The following is a 14,174-nucleotide window of genomic DNA, read 5'->3' as shown; positions in this document are numbered from 1 at the left end:
AAGCAAAATATACAAACTGAGAAGTCCATGCGAAAGATAGGCAACATCAAGGACAGTGTGCGCTCGAGATTGCTCTGGTCCCGTGGTTAGCGTGAGCAGCTACGGAACGAGAGGTCCTTGGTTCAAGTCTTCCCTCGAGTAAAGAGTTTAACTTTTTATTTTCAGACAATTATCAAAGATCAGGCACTCACACATAATCAACTTCGCTCTCCAAAATTCCAGGACATGTTCAGATTTGCTTGGATATATGCAGGATTTGACGGTATACGCACGGAAAAATTTGAAAACGTTAAAAACATATGTTTTGACAGAGCCCAGGGAAAACTGTGCGACTGTGAAACTGTTGCATTCATTTGTTGCAGTTTATGTGACAAGCTCTTATGTTTTCATCACTTTTTTGGGAGTGATTATCACATCTACGAGAAAACCTAAATCGGGCAAGGCAGAAGAATCTTTTTACCCATTCACCAAGTGTACAAGTTAGGTGGGTCGACAACATAATCCTGTCATGTGACGCACGTGCCATCACCAGTGTCGTATAGAATATATCAGACGTGTTTTCCTGTGAAGGAATCGGTTGACCTATGACCTTGCGATCAAATGTTTTCGGTTCCCATTTGAGAGGCACGTCCTTTCGTCTACTAATCGCACGGTTTTGCGGTGCGGTCGCAAAACACAGACACTAAACTTATTACAGTGAACAGAGACGTCAATGAACGAACGGACAGATCATAACTTTGACATACGGCCGGGAGAGCGGTGTGCTGACCACACGCCCCTCCATATCCGCATCCAGTGACGCCTATGGGCTGAGGGTGACACGGCAGCCGGTCGGTACTGTTGGGCCTTCGTGGCCTGTTGGGGTGGAGTTAAGTTTTTTTTTCCACCCCTTGTTGCACGTCCACTAGTACCAGAACACCCAGTTCAAATCTGCCTGCCTGTAATTTGTCTTCGTTGTTCCACGTTTCATGAAGAAATATAAACTGTGTCTTCTTCTGTTATTGCTACTACTGTCGCCACTAGTTACGTCACAGCAATTTATAAGCACTGTATTCCAGTCAGATGTTAAGTTTTCGCCGGCCGGAGTGGCCGTGCGGTTCTAGGCGCTACAGTCTGGAGCCGAGCGACCGCTGCGGTCGCAGGTTCGAATCCTGCCTCGGGCATGGATGTGTGTGATGTCGTTAGGTTAGTTAGGTTTAATTAGTTCTAAGTTCTAGGCGACTGATGACCTCAGAAGTTAAGTCGCATAGTGCTCAGAGCCATTTGAACCATTTGTTAAGTTTTCCTCTAACGTGTGTCGTAATAAATCCAACGTAAAATATGTAGAATGCCTAGTTAGATGTAAGAGACGGTTTAATGGTCTTAATCTTGCAACGATAAATGAGTAAGTAAGTAAGTAAATAAATAAATAAATAAATTTTGATGATGCGCACAGTCACGATTGTTGCCATTTCTATAGCATTCACTAAGGGAGTAACTGATTTCTTCATCGATGCTATCTGCGGAAATAGGTGGACAGCAACGACAGTATATTGAACTATATAGCTGGCATTCCTTGTGAAATTTCGACTACGCCACTCAGTAGTCTGCCTAAGCCCGGATGTCCGAGACGCGTAAAGTGACAGACGATTCCAGTACCTGATCAATAACCAGCGTGTCGCATATCACTGCGCTGGACAAACTGTTTGAGGTGAAGACGGCAGGTTAGCACAGCTTCCAGGATTCCACGAGCGTGTCCGCTGCGTTAACATCCAACTGAGGAGGCCACACAGGCTGCGATTCCAGTGCAGATGATTCCAGTGCCGTGGACACGACGGTAACACTTGCAAGGGGAAGCCTCTCCTGACAAGTAAATCAAACCGTCGTAACTTCCTGGATTCCAGTGCTAGGCAGTTGCCCAGATGGGACATACTAAAAGTGTACAGTGAACACGCCCGCCTTTCCTTACTCATAATGAAGATTTTCAAAATTAAAAAGCTTTTTTATATTGTGTATTTATCTGACATTTAATTGTTTCGTATTCCACTATTCTTTTGCGTTTTCTTTTAGTAAGTTCTGTGTGTGTATGGTTTACTTTATGACTCCGCGTCACCGACACTAATTTGTTTGATAGTTTATTTGAGCTGATCATATTAGAGACTTCAAGCCCTCTGTCACATATGACCAGCGTTTTACACATACGAGACTTCTCATTACAATTCAATTTAACAATGATTATAATCATAATATCTCAAATAATAATAACAGTATCAATACCAGTGAAGAGATCACTGGAAGCAGTTTACGGTGTATCCAAAGCAAAGAACAGCTCTTGTTATTTTACTGTCAGTGCAATCAGTAACCCAGTCTGGTATAATAATACTAAGAACTTTTTCTTGTCTTCTCTGTTTTCTCCTTCGGCCACCTGTGGACGATTCAGTTTAAGTCAGTTTCTAAAACCAAAACTAATAACAATAACAATAATTCAGTTGTCCAATTCAGCTCAACAAGGAAATAAACTAACATGTTATTTACATTTTCACATAAAGTCTATCCCGAACGACAGAAAACCTTCTCTTCTTTTATTGTAATACTTGACAATTCCCGATATTGATAACTCGTACTTTCGGAATCAGAGGTAGGAAAGTGGAAACTGTTGCACAAGAATCATTTCTAGAAAGATCGGCAGAGATTCTGGTTTCATACGTAAACCGGAAGTGGTCGACTTAAAGTTTTGTTGTCTGTGTCGTTTATCTGATATCTATAGATTAAGCCCCAAATTGTATATTTCACACCAAACTCACAAAAGTATCATATGTGTACTGAAAAGCCTGTAGGTATCAGAGTTTCACAGGAGTTGCTCTTACAGGTGTCTTCGCCGTTGTAAATTCGACCACTGTTGCAAAACTTCCGTCCTTCTGCTGCGACCACATCAAGTCTGAAACTTGTTTCGCCATAACATAAACCTGTTTGTCACAAATCGATTATTTGTTACAAGGAAGGGTCAACAAACCAAACAAGAATTTTTTTTTCCTTTCCCTTTTCGTTATTTGACCCATGGCAATGGATTGTAATTGTGGAAAATGGCAAGTTGCGGAATGGTACTCGGAAACGTGAAACTTGGGGCGCTGGACATAGCGTGATATCTCTGTTCTCTTCTGGGAACTCTACGGTAACTTACGTGAGTAGCGAGTGACAGCGTTCCAGTTGTAACAGTACCAGAGCGTACGTGCTTTATAACCCTGTCCCCTTTTCAAGTCGGAAGCGAACACGACGACACTTCGCTTTGACAGAGCCCCGTAAGTAACAGCTGATAAAACGTGGCGCTGGCAGGCATTTATGGCGTGTGCGCGAGTGAGTAGCGGGCTGCCTACATCGCGCTAGTTAGGGGCACACGTGGCCGACGCTGAGAAGCGATAAGCGTCTGTCCCTTTCTGGACAAGCGGAGAACATGGCGAAAGCTACGACGACAACACTTCCATCCTGGCAGCGGAAACGAGCGCTGCGCTCTCGGCGATATACCGGCTTCGAGAGGCATTTGCTGTAACAGTACCAGTCGACAGCCACACCAGTGAATAAACGAAATTGTACCTATCAGGGAAACTACTGCGTGTGGAGTTAGGAGCTGCTTTACTAGAAATTACTCGTGAGGCAGACGCGGATAATCACTTACCTGACCTATCGATTTCGACATAAATTCAGAGAGATACGTTTTACAAATAATTCTGTTCGTAGGTGTAGCGAAAACTTGTACCTCTCTCGATAAATAGTGGTACGCAAGTTACGGCTCATACGACAAGGAATGGTACATGCACAAACGATTTAAGAGGTAGGGTGAGAAACATTGTCCAACTGTTCGCTCTTAGAAAAAAAGCATCCTGCAACGAGTCAAGGAGAAAGAACACCTAAGAAAGAAAATCCCGGGTCTAAGAGATGAAATGATTCAGCACAAATTACGAGATGAGCCACTGAAAGAAAAATCATACCGACCCGCCGAGATATTAGTAAACTTGAAGTATTTATTTGACACTAAAAACGGTCGTTAAGCCACAGCCACTAAAACAACAATTTTTTTAAAGCTTACATTACAGCTTCTACGCACTCAGTCGTCGTTTTCAAATGTAATCACAAACCTGGAAAACTGCTTTAATAACTGCAACCACACTCTTTTCAAATATTACGAAAACTACACTAAAACCAGAAACTGAAGCAAAGGCAGCAGAAACGCGTCACAAGACGTCATGATTGGTTGATCAGTCTTTTCACACCTTAATGCAGTGTAGATGAAAACTGCATCGGGATGAAATATGTTATATACTCTCCCATTACGTCCTGCAGTGATGCAACGATCATTTTGCAATGAGAGACGCACACGTCGTAATCTTTGAACGTGCAGCAAGCCCAAACCTTGAACGCAGCATGCAATTGTTCTGTGCCCTGCTAATGAAATCTTACAAAGGCGATGTACTCTCATTCGGGGCTAACACAGGACTATTAAGTTTTAGTGAGAATGGATTGACGACTGTCTGTGATGTCCAACATTTTAAATTACATTCAGTCACACTCCTTGATGACATTATGTCGAAATACAAAATATTAGAAACGATTCGACCCTTTCCGATAATTTTTATTGTAAGTTACTGTACTGGGTCAAGTCGCTATGAGCGCTAGGAAGCGATTCGTTTAAAAACAGTGCACAGGAAAAGCTACCGATGCCAGTGTAATGAATGGTAGCAGTGGCTGGGGTAGCAGACGGCCCGTGACAGAAAGAACGTTGAGAAAAAAAGCGCTCATCGTAACGCACGCAGTAACCTCAGCCGCCGAATAGTGAACTGCATGATCACATTCAAAAAGTTCACAGTTTAGACACTCAAAAGTCAGGGAGAGTTTCAGCAGCCTTAAAAAAGATACGGCAGTGACACAGAAATTGACAAAAGATACACTTTAGTCATAATTAGTGGTCTCTGACGAGAGTTTATCAAGATTCACGAAACTCACTCCAGAGTTAAGACGATATCAGTCTTAGGCCCTCCAGAGGTACCAGACGTAAGACGCTATGTATTCGAATTCAGACCTCCACAAGTAGCGAAAGTGTTAACTGAACTGTCGAACCGTAGTCAGTTTTGTCTGTAATAGGGGTGCAAGTAAACTCAGGCAAAGAAAATTCTACGTTAGTTTGGTGGTACAATGATGCCGATACAGTGCGTATTGTGATTATCTGAATGCGTGGTGTCTGTTCCTACGAAAGTACAGACGCCACGCAGTTCGCGAAGCTGTGAAACACTGCATGTGACGTTAAGAGGGATCGCTGCTGTCAACTGTAACACGACAATACGAGGAATCAGCGGCGACGAGCGAAAATGTATACCAGACCGGAATATGAAACCGGGATCTCCTCTTCTTTCTTAGGAACATGCACCACGCATTCAAATAATTGATAAGGGATCCGTTTCTTCAGTGCGAATGCACAAATTCGTCCGACCTCCAGTGGAAATCTCTAAGTAGCGAACAGGAGTATAGATGGACAGAGACTGCGGATAGGTGAAAATTTCATTCTGAATTCATAATATAAACGATTAAAAATTTCACCGGCTCGGTAGATCAGAGTGCTCGGTCAGAGGGTTAGCTGCTCTCTGTAATAAAAAATCTGAGTTAATTGATCAACCCTGAAGTGTCATAGGACGTCCGCCCCGAACAAATACAATGATATTCGAATCCTAGACTGGTACACATTTTAGCTCGACGTCGATGATTCCGCTTAATGCCCCGCTACTGCTGACACCAATTTACTTCTTGTGATTGTTCATGTATGTTGAGCAGCTTTCAGCTAAATAAAAATATGATATACAAATAAAGTGTTCTGTACTAAATATGATAGTAGCCCCGCTTATTCGACTACAATAGTTCTCGTTCGTAGTTCGAAAACCGCAGCAGGTCATGCTACCACGAGACAGACGCAGCACGCTCGGTGATAGGAAGTAGTGTGGTGCTGCAGCTTTACCGGAAAGTGGCGACAGGTATGTCAAACGATAAGACTTCCCTTTTGTGCCATACGTCGGTCGGTGCGGAATAAGTAATCAGCGCATCGATGGGCGGTGTAATCTTGCTAGGTACTACGAAGTTTATAGTGGCCTCCAATAGAACCTGTAATGTTTCAACACGTAAACGTATATCAGCGGTTATTGTGAAATGACATGGCTAACTAGCAGGTGAGAGGGTTGGAGAACGGCGTCAGACCAACCTAGGGATTGATGGTCTACACCGCACAGAAAAACAGAATTAACTTTCAGTATCTTCCACCTACAGAGCAATCGCTGACGACCAGTTCGTACAGCTTAACGCGCAGTGTCAGACCGACAGGGGTGCGTCGAAAAGGGGGAAGGGGTTATGGCGATAATGACCCCCGCAACAAATTTAGCAGAAGCGTTTGTAATTTTACATAGGTGTGTTAGAAAATAAGGGGAATTTTTGTTTTTTGGGAAGAATTTTATGTATTCGTCTGCATCAGTATCAGTCCCTTCAAAAGAGACAGCGCTTTTTTCAATGCCGGAAACACTTCCGGAGTTTGATGTCTGGGAAAGAGTCTAGCTCTATTGGATGAAGATGAAGAACAAGAAAAAGACTTCTCAAATGCAGCAGTAAATAGCAGAAATAAACTGTACTCCTCTCATTTACACACTGGTACAGCCATAGTTTGTAGACCAGTGTTGACAACCGCAATATTAAGTGAAAAACTGGTAACAATGAATGCACACTTCGATTTCATATTGTGTAAATTATGACGTTATCGAAGTTGTGTTACAGCAAGTGTTATTCACTAGTTTAAACCAATTATTATCATTATTACATTAAAACATTCGATATATTTTATGGAGATCAATGAATTTATTATTATTATTATTATATTACAATGTTTTACGTATTTTATGATTATTAAAACTGTACACGTCTGTGGCACGCTGAAAATGAGGTCGGAAAATGGGGTGACACACAGAACGATTCGCTGAGAAATGGCGTACATGAGTTCCCTCCCGCCGATGGTCATCGCGACAGGAAGAACATCCGGCCACAAAGTGCAACAAAATGTGTCCAAATCATGATAAATAGAGTGCGGCGCTGGACCGGATAAACGATAGGAACGAGAGACAGAAAGAGCGTGCAGCCATGCAGTAGCGTCGAGGGCAATGGACGAATGTTACGAGGTACGTAATGCGCACAACCAGTTGTTCGTTTAGGAGGGCTCTGTTCGTTGCAGTCTAAACCCGGCATTACGTGACACTCACCTAAGTCGAACAAGTCAGGTGTAGACGGCCTTGCCACCTAGCGGCAGGACGGGTGAAACTGCGATTTCAGCAGATGGTTTGTCCACTGGGGAGAAAAAGGTCTGCCGTGGATCCGCGCAAGCGCAGGTGTGTGTGAGCATGCGCAGAACGAAGCACAACGAGCGGCGGGCATTCTGCTTATCGTTTCCACGTGTGGCCAGCAGACATATGTATGGACTACTGACGACTCCATTAGCTATTCCGTGAGATATTTTACACATTTTTCAGCGAGTAATTTTTTATAAATAGGGTAATTAGACAAAATTCTCTTCTTTGTATTGCCGTTGAGAAAAGCTTTATATCTGATGATAGTTTCCTATTATTAAATGGAATGAAACAAAGAAGCTATAAGCCTGCTTATTGAGGCGTACGGCAAGGAAATATGTCTATATGATCCTCTACATACGCTACGCCATAATAATTTACGTTCAAAAAATGGTTCAAATGGCTCTGACCACTATGGGACTTAACAGCTATGGTCATCAGTCCCCTAGAACTTAGAACTACTTAAACCTAACTAACCTAAGGACAGCACACAACACCCAGCCATCACGAGGCAGAGAAAATCCCTGACCCCGCCGGGAATCGAACCCGGGAACCCGGGCGTGGGAAGCAGCGAGAACGCTACCGCACGACCACGAGATGCGAGCCAATAATTTACGTCTACAAATGTTTAATTCTGAGTTTGTATGTTTTACGTAAATGTGCATTCAGTTTTACTTTCGATATGTATACATATCATCTTAATCCGTGAAAGTACCTCACGCGTTTGGTTTTCCTGCGTTTTTGGTATTTTTCAGCATGCCAGGAAGGGTGATGAGAGAACAGCCACAAGACTCAGAGCAATTGTGCCGATCACGAACAGTGAGGTCTGTAAAAGCCGTTACACATCGTTCCGTTCGCACTGTTGTGAAATAGCTTCCCTTATTATGTGTCAATTGCGCGATTCCCGTCTCGTACGATGAACGAGGCACATCCATTCTGACGAAGTTCCTAAATTTCTGAGAATCTTCGGGCCCCAACTCGATAGGGAGTATATGTCTCTACATTCACCCTTCTTCCCAGCCAAGATCGAACCCAAGTCCTACTCCTGGCACTACGTCATTGTTCTTTTTTCCTAACGATTAAGGTGGATGCAGTCACAGCAAACGCTTTCACGGCAAATGCTGCATAGATGATTGCATCCTCCATGTCTAAAATGCTGCGTAACGTAAACATAGATAATCGTTTACTTGTACCAGCATGACATAAAACGAACGCTTTAGTCCTGAATTCTAAATAATCATAACGTAATTTCAATAAGCTGCACAAGATAACCATAAAAACGTACACTGAAGAGCCAAAGAAACTGGTACACCTGCCTAATATCGTGTAGGGGCCCCGCGAGCACGCAAAAGTGCCGCAACACGACGTGGCATGGACTCGACTCATGTCTGAAGTAGTGCTGGAGGGAACTGACACCATGCACCCTGCTGGGCTGTCCATAAATCCGCAAGAGTACGAGGGGATGGAGATCTCTTCTGAACAGCATGTTGCAAGGCATCCCAGATATGTTCAATAATGTTCATGTGTTTGAAGTTTAGTGGCCAGGGGAAGTGTATAAACTTTGAAGAGTGTCCGTGGAGCCACTTTGAATCAATTCTGGACGAGTGAGATATCGCATTGTTCTGCTGGAATTGCCCAAGTCCGTTTCAATGCACAATGGACATGAATGGATGCATGTGATCAGACAGGATCCTTACGTACGTCTCACGTCTCACAGTCGTATCTAGACGTATCATGGGTCCCGTATTACTCCAACTGCACACGCCCCACACCATTACAGAGCCTCCACCAGCTTGAATAGTCCCCTGCTGACATGCAGGGTTCATGGATTCATGAGGTTGTCTCCATACCCGTACACGTCCATCCGCTCGATACAATTTTAAACGAGACTCGTCCGACCAGGCAACATATTTGCAGTCATCAACAAAAGCCCATATCGATGATGTTTCGTTGAATGGTTCGCACGCTGACACTTGTTGTCGGCCGAGCATTGAAATCGGCAGCAATTTGCTGAAGGATTGCACTTCCGTCACGTTGAACGATTCTCTTCAATAGTCGTCGGTCCCGTTCTTGCAGGATCTTTTTCCGGCCGCAGCGATGTCGGAGATATGATGTTTTACCGAATTCCTGATATTCACGAGACATTCGTGAAATGGACGTAGAAGAAAATGCTCACTTCATCGCTAAGCCGTATCCCATCGCTCGTGCGCCGACTATAACACCACGTTCAGACTCACTTAAATCTTGATAACCTGCCATTGTAGCAGCAGCAACCGATCTAACAACTGCGTCAGGCACTTGTTGTGTTACACAGGCGTTGCCTACCGCAGCGCCGTATTCTGCATGTTTACATATCTCTGCATTTGAATACTCAACCCTAGACCAGTTTCTTTGGCGCTTCAGTGTAATAAATGCGAAGCTAGGCCTCACAGAGGTTTTAATATGAATAAATGGCAGCTTTACAAAAATATCATCCTACGTAAACAAGCCCGTATTTCCTCATAGGCGCGCGGAGTGGCCGCGCGGTTTGAGGCGCCATGTCATGGATTGCGCGGCCCCTCCCACCGAAGGTTCGAGTCCTCCCTCGGGCATGGGTGTGTGTGTGTGTTGTTCTTAGCATAAGTTAGTTTAAGTAGTGTGTAAGTCTAGGGACCGATGACGTCAGCAGTTTGCTCCCTTAGGAACTCACACACATTTGAACATTTACTCGTATGTACCCTTGATGCTCTGGTGCAGATTTACGCGTTAGGTGTTCCGTGTAATAGGGCTAACGAAACGTTGGTTCAGTTTCAGACTAATGCGCATGGGGCGCTGTTACACATTTGTCCCGATAAATGTGTCGTGTAATATCGGTCTAACGCAATCAAGATTTTGTGCCTCGATATTTCCCGACTTGTAATTTAGTTTGCAGAGAGCTTTGTGCGTCCGCCCCCAACACCGTTTCTTCAACATTATTTTACTTTAGCAGGTGTCGGAACCCAGGACAGTGAAACGTTTCTTCGCCTCGCTCTCTTTCGTAACTCCAACCGCAGCCGCAACTAGAATGCATGAGGCCATTGGAGCACGAGACAAATTCCGCGACCGAACCATAGATAGATAGAGGTCTGTTCAGAAACCGAAATGGAACAGTAAAATAAATATGCAAATACTGGAAATGAATTATGAATAAACTAAGAGGTAACGGAGTCTTCTTTCTATGAGCCCCACCTCAGGTAGGACTGGTCTACAATGACGAAGTCGATGAATTCGCGGAGGAGGCCAGTGTTTTTGACCCTGTAATGAACGGCAGTCTACCATCCTCCAACAACAAGTTATGGATGCCGCAATTAGCTGAGGAAGGACGGGAAGAGCACTGGTGCCTTTCTGCCACAAAGGTCAACACTGCGCTGCGATCCGATCAGTAATTAGAAGCAACCCTGGTTCGAAAATTTCAATTGAACAGCAGTCTGGTGACTATCTTGGCACGATTGTGTACCGAACATGGTTCTACTCCTTCCCGGTCACGGGGCGTAGGCATAAAGGATAACCGTTCCTGCGACTGTCAGAAGAAAGAAGAAGAAGTCGTCAACCACTTGCTGTTTTCCTGCTGTGTTTCCGAAGCACAGTAAAACCGCTTACTGTGAAACGTAATTGAATTTTACGTGCCCCTTCCAAAAAAGAGCTCCTGTTTTATGACGTCTTCAAGATCCTAAAAAGCCCATTCTTGTTTTCTACGAAATTGTGAGGTCTGTGTACCAAACTTGGTGCTCTATCTATGGTTCATAAACACTCTTATCTCCACTGTAAGCATCCCAATCTCTGTTCTTTTTGCTTTCCGTTTTGTCTCTAGTTAACAAGTCAAGGTCCCTTGTACGTATGCAGACGTTGTAGAATAATTTTAAATCGTGGTTCAAACATTTAATTTTGTGATTTCTGTGCATATATGTTTTATATTTGTTCAAAGCTGTTGGAAGTAAGGTTTAATAAACCAAAGCAAAAAAAAAAAAAAAAAAAAAAAAAACTTCCTGCGACTGATCGCTCTGTTGCTGAACTAGGAAGCACTTGTTGCCGCAACCAGATGAAGTCACAGTACTGGTGATTAAAAAAAGAAATCTTAATAATAATGGTCGACAGCCTGACTCTGGCCACCGAGACATGCCCTGTAGCTGTCTAACTTTATTCAGAGATATTCCAAGGCCCGACCACTGGACTTGAAAACGGCTAACAATTTTAATTATTCGTCTGTTTTAAAATAAATGTTGTTACGACAAATCTGCTAAACATGCGTGTTGTAATTGATCATATCTCAAAAGAAATGCTTTCATTAGTTAGAACACATGCTGAATGAAATAATTACTTAAATGTGATCACATCAGCGGACCCCGCCAGCACGCGGGACAAACGTTAAGGAGGAAGAAGAAGAAGAAGAAGAACACTTAAATGTGATCACATGTATCGCATAATTCAGATATAAGTTTGCAACACGATGTTTTATAAACAGTAGTATGATTGCTAAAGTAATTGAAATTTACCTATTCTACGAAACGTTTCAACACTTGCCGGCAAAAAACGGGAAAACAGATAATAACTCCTCACTCGCAATCAGGAAAAGCAGCTGCAGATTTGTTCAGTTTTCCATAGTGGGAGAAACGCTTGGTGCATTACTGTGGATCACCAACCTCCGAAACCAGAAATCAACAGTAGGCCGCTCCAGAATCTACTCTTTCCCATAGGGGAGCGCGCGATTCCCGTAATTTCGACAGTTCCACAAGACTGTTGTAGCATTTGGGCTTTTCAGACAGTCATTCCCAGAAAGAGAAGTTCTGGCATTTCCATTGGTCATTTCCTCTCCGCGCCCACAGCACTCGTCTGGAAAGTGCTGAGTCCCTACAGTACTTCCGGAGATCAGCCTTCGTGTACAGACAGAAAAAACGCGGTGGGAACTTTGATTTATAGTACGTACAGATACGCAACAATGTTCATTACTGCAGAAATATTTTTTTTAAATATAGGACAAATTTTTGCAGAGAAAGAAGTGTGTGAAACATTATAATTGAAAGATGCAAGAAACAGGAAATAGGAAAGCAAGAAGGCTGAAGTTCTAAGTATCGTACGTCATACGGACGTGTCAAAACTATCATAACGTCTGCACTTTGCGTAGAGTGAAGAGCACCGCCCCTTAGCCTCAGCCAGACTACCGACACAGCAGTCTACTGAACCCTCCCAATATCAAGGCTGGGGGGGGGGGGGGGGGGGGGGTACTTAGAGCGAGCCTTTTGAAAATATTGTTTTCTACTTTGGTACTTTATATTTTGAAACTCTGAATGAAATATATATTGTTTTTAATGATTTATTATATCAGATTCCGTAACTCTTTTAAATTTGTCAATAAAAAAACAAAAAATTTGTCTTAGTAGTGAATGTGACTCTTCGTAACTGATTGGTGTCTAAGGTAATTCTCGTTTTAATGACAAATTCTTAAACGTTAAAAGTGTAGAGAAAGTCTACATTGCTTTCCTCAGGTAGCCTTCCGAAGTCTTCATAAAGAGGTTTGCAGAAGTGCTACAATACTTCAGTCGACATATTTGTATGAAAGACCCCTCTTCGATTATGAAATTAAATAAGTCACGATTCCGTTGCGAGTTGAGTGTGAAACTACATGAAATTGTCTGCGTCTATCTGCATACCGGCAGTTTGCACTAGATAAAGATTATATTATGTCTTCAGCGCGCCAAAAATAAGTGAATAATACTCAAAAATAGTTTTGTTTGCGATCTATGTTGTTGAGAAACGTGGAATATAAAACCAGGTCGTAGCAGTGCGACTGCGTTGCCATTTAAAGGCGGTTTTCTCGTCTTCCCTCTCTCCACCATCAGACAGCATGGCGTGGCGACGGTGGAAATGTGAAGCGAAATCGAGCGCTTTGGCACACGGGTCCAGGCACAGCCGGCGAGCCGAAATGCGTCAGTGTAGTTCGGCTCTTTTCGTGGGTCATGCTGGAAGCGCAGGCACGCAATCGCAGCCCAGCGCGTAGGTTGCTGCGGTGAGGAAGGAGAAAGGGTGGGGTGTGGGTGGGGGTATGAGGGCGGAAGGGGACAGAGATGAGGGGGGGAGGCGGACAAACTCCACTTTCTTCTCGCAGGCAGGCAACACACTAAAATCCACGTTGAAGTCACACTGTCCACTAAAATATCATAAAGCGCTATTATAAATTATTCATTTGTTTCAACGCTCTATATTTGCCACAGTATTACATGCAGAAGTACGTTAATGCATGAATAGAACCGTTAAGAAACCAAGTTTGCATTTTACGCCTTCACAGTCTTCTCCTAGAAGAAAAACGACCCATACAGCTTCGTCTGTGACACTGCACAAATCTGGTTCATACGAGACGACTTCATGCCTTCAGCACCTCACAGTCTCACATTGAGGTAATTAACCTCTCCAGATAAATCGAAGGTTATTTCAACGCTGAGTATCAGCTTCGAGCCTAAATGTTTACCGTCAGGTGCTTCCTGCAATGACCCCCAGAAATCAAGGCGCCGGGGCATGAAACTCCATCTCTACTGTAGCGTCTGGCATACCTGGCCGGCAGATGTTTTTCTGTTTACAGAGACGACCACTGCCCCTAAATTGTCGATAATAACGTAAAGTGCTCTCTTTATATGGCGTTTTTTCCCGTAATTTCTTCTGAACGCGTACCGCACTGTTGTAACAGATAAACAACTCGCATATTCCAACACACAAAATGTTATCTTGCTGTGTTGCCATTTAGTCAAGGCACTGCAGTGTAACGCCATCTGGTGAGCACAATGCGAACACAGAGAATTTAGCATTCTGTTCGTGCAT

Source organism: Schistocerca cancellata, chromosome 5 (assembly GCF_023864275.1).
Source record: "Schistocerca cancellata isolate TAMUIC-IGC-003103 chromosome 5, iqSchCanc2.1, whole genome shotgun sequence".
NCBI classification, from domain to species: domain Eukaryota; kingdom Metazoa; phylum Arthropoda; class Insecta; order Orthoptera; family Acrididae; genus Schistocerca; species Schistocerca cancellata.
The sequence above is the reverse complement of the archived record's forward strand: the minus strand, read 5'-3'. Positions refer to the sequence as shown.